Source organism: Lagopus muta, chromosome 2 (genome assembly GCF_023343835.1).
Source record: "Lagopus muta isolate bLagMut1 chromosome 2, bLagMut1 primary, whole genome shotgun sequence".
NCBI lineage: Eukaryota > Metazoa > Chordata > Aves > Galliformes > Phasianidae > Lagopus > Lagopus muta.
The window spans coordinates 99,992,576-99,996,559 of record NC_064434.1 but is presented as its reverse complement, the minus strand read 5'-3'; positions in this window follow the sequence as shown (position 1 = coordinate 99,996,559).

The window sequence follows — 3,984 nt, the reverse complement described above, 5'->3', positions numbered from 1 at the left end:
TTACTTCCGAATATATCTGTGTGTGCATGTGTGTATATATATGCCTTGCCTGCATAACACCAAGGGCTGGTACTCACCCAACAAGCACTGCAGTAGAAGGCGGGGAAAAAAACATATTGAGTAATGCCAGAACATTTCTGAGAACCCTAGTGTAAAATATCTCACATAAGACATAAAATAAAAGGTCAGCCCATCTAATGTTTGACTCATCCCCTCAAGTAGAAGGCAGCTTCCTTGTTTAGTGTGCTGTTTGATTATTCAACGTACAAAACTCTGTAACACTCCATGCATCACTGGCAAAGCAGAACAGGAGAATGCATTCAACTGTGTCTGAATACATTTAAATGTAATTTCTGCTCAGGTCGGGAAATGGTCAGAAAGGAAATACCCTCAAAAAATACATACTCTCAGAACAGCTGGGGCCATGAGCATCTCTCCACTTAATCCATCAAATCAGAACAATTTTTATAAAGAATATACACATAAGTTCAAATGAAACTGTACATCCTACGGCAGAGTCAATCAAAACCATCAAAGAGTTATGTGAGAAATCTCCAAGATTCTGCACTGTAAGGCTGGCTAAGTATGGAGAAGGACTTGGGATTTTTCATTCTGGCACTATTGCAGGTATCATATGGATCAGGTCCTTTAGGTAGCCTACAACACACTTTCTTTGCTTTACATCTGTAAAGAGCGAACCATCTTGAAGCAAGGACGCTTCCCATTAACGCACACTATCCAAGCCCGTATTTCCCATTTCTGGTGGCACTTCTGGGTACCAGCCCTCGGTTCCATGCTAAGCAATGAGGGGATAAAAGCTGTTTGCACAGGGCAGGACAAAGGACAGCATAGGTGTACCCATCCATTTGTGAACAACAGCAGGAAAAACATCATGAGAAGTATTTCAGAAGAACATGGAAGAGCAGTGAGGGTAGGAAAGGAAGGCAGCAGCTTTCTCGGTTGTAAAGACAAAGCAATGAGTAGCAAAGGGACAGACCACCCTGGAGACAATACCAAGGCCACATGACAGCAGAAGGCAGTTGAGAAATCTGATCATGCTGAACCAGAGGAAAGTCCCTTACCAAATTTTAGTGGTTCGGGTTTAATTTTGGGCTGCTGCACATCCTTCTCCCCTTGTGCCTTTCACACAAACTCTGCTACTCACTCTTGGATCCATAATTAACTGAACTTTTGACACTGCTTTTTGGGTTTCAGACTTGGTGATAAACAAACAGTGACAACAACTGCCCTGGCAGGAAGTGAATTTTACTGAACTACTCTGTTCTCACAACCTTCTTCAAACTGTCAAAAGTTTCACAGCGCTGACTCACAACCTCTTTTCAAACATGGATATTTGCCCATCTCCCCATTCTCAGATGATCTTCACAGGAAGCAAACCTGTCCAGTCTGAGGTGGGGCGATAAGCAAACACACATCACGGTAATGATTTCATGTGAAGTTTCAGTTACACAGCACCGTATTTTGCCCCCAGACATTAGGTTTCGTTTTGAAGACAAAGACGTGACTTGAGTGTAGTCCCATTCATTTCCAGCAGCATCTTCCCTAGCAAAGTCTCTCTGTTGGAAAAGGAGAACACCCAGTTTGGTCTACATGTCACCAGCAACTGAAACTGAAAACCAACAGAACTTTGATCTTTCTATGTAGAGAGAGGGAGATAAATTCATTAACAGAGGACACCTGCAGACCTGTCCCACCAGTACCAGCACATCTTGAGCACTGCAATACAGCAATTAATGTGCAGGACATTAAAAAGAGTGAGTTTGTGTTTGAAATGCTCAGGGACTTTAAAGAAATAACAGCTCTTCTTCCAGCAGAGACTTTTTATAGGAAAAAAAAACATTGTTTGGAAAAAAACAAAACAAAACAAAACAAAACCCTAAAAATTCATTGCTTTAGTTCCTTTTCTGCTTTCAAAATTTTTAAGCATATATATATGGAATTTTAAAAAAAACTTTGCGTTGAGACCAATCTGCCCAGCAGAAAACTCTACATTAAAATAAGTCTGTTTTAAAAATAAAAAGGAATAAATACAGAAAGCAGATCACAATTTTCAGTTTGAAACCAGGAAAAGAAGAAATAAAAAAAACTGATTATACTCTAAACTTCCTTTCCTAATTTTACTTTCCATTGTTTTTGACAAGCTCTACATATCTAAGGTAAGGAGAGCCCCTGAGGAAGTCAGCCTCTCCGAGAGAATCAGCTAAAAAAACAGACCAAAAAAGCAAATAGAATTGTGCAACTTGTGTGAGTCACCTAAAGAAAGTCTATAAAAACTGTGAAGTTTGTCATAATCTGCCATGGTAATAATGAATGCAAATGGAAAGGACTGTCTTCAGATTCTGTGAGGACATGCTTTTTGGCCTTTTGGTATAAATACTTACAATAAACACAGCTTAATCATTAATACTTATTTTCATCTTGTAGATGTGGAACAACAGTGCTTCTGCTGTACCTGCAGCAACTAGTTCCCAGAAGTTGCACAACACAAGGCTTACTCATGTTTCTCTCCCATTAGTGGCACTCAGGAAGGGTATCAAGGTGGTCTGGGAAGATTTGCCATCAAAGACTTCCTGGCCTGACCTTTACTCAGCCCTGAGACTATCACAAGGAACCACTGAGGAGCAGCAGGCTCCATATATAGCCAGAGAAATACCAGATTGGCCTCTGAGGAGCGCAGTCCTTAAATGGAGAGCTATCTAGAAGATGAAAGCGAGTTTTTCTTACAAAACAAGGAATTCTTGCCAAACTTTGTTGATTTCTACGGGGTCCTTCTTTTTTCAGGAATTTTTACTGGAAATAATTAATTCTTAGAGCCAAAATCTCAGTCTATTTATAACAACTAAAGCAACAAGGGAAATGAATCTTAAAAAGGTTTAAAAACATCAGTTCCCATTTCGGACCAGCTTTAGGCATTGGCAGCAAAGTAGGGGAGCCTGACTTTCAGAACATACAGTCAACTTGTTATTTCCTTCCAGAAAAACAAAGCCAGTCCCTGGACTCATTGCTTCCACCTCTTGGTCAGGCTGCACGGAAAAGCTGTCTGTGTATCTGTGCACACACCCAATTGCAGCATCAGGAAAATTTATCCACAGTCAAATACATAGAAAACGATCCCCAAATCCTCCCAGTGAGTTCCCAGGAGAGTCCCTGGCTGCCAAAAAACACAAAACACATTCAGTGGAAACAACTTTATTATTCTTTGTACTCATTCAAACATAAGATCCAGGCACCTGGGACCACGTGCACCTCGGTCTGCCCCTGTGTAAATCAACTGCTTTCACTGCATCTCCTTCTGCAACAAATCTAACTTCTCCAGCCTGAAATAGTGCTGGACACAGACGGCTGGGAAAGGGCAAGCACCCACGACACAACGGGACTTCTTCCAAGACTTCTTCTTGCCACATTTCTTGGTGAAGAAAGTCAAACGAAAAAGCTGTTTAGAGATATTTAAGGAAACGCTCGGTCTAAGCCACTCAGCTGCAGTTAGCAGACCGGCAGGGCGGCATTACAGGCAGGCCTGGCCATAGATGGGCACTGCCAACCCCTGCTCTCCATCCCTCCTGCTGCCCAAACTGCGAGAGGAACAGAAGCGCAGCCAACGACGGTTAAACAGTAAATCACTCCAAGCACAGGCTGCTGTGCTCAGAGAGCAGTGACTGAGCGTGACTCGCAGCCGAACCAGCCCGGCGAGCTTCGTGCCTCATCACCAAGCCTCGCACTGAGGAAGCTGCTCTGGTACAGCGCTGCAGGCTGACAGGGCTCTCACTTCAGCCACCGGCTTTACGATCGCAGTCTAGACCGTTATTGCGCAGAAAGAGCCCAGCTCCCTGCCGTGCTGGCACACACAGAGCTTGTTTCAGCGCGGGATAAAATGGCGGCAGGGCTGAAGGACCCCGCCGCACCGTGCAGCCGCAGCCCCTCTCTGCCTCCGCACACCTCCTCAACATGGCGCCACCCGGCGCG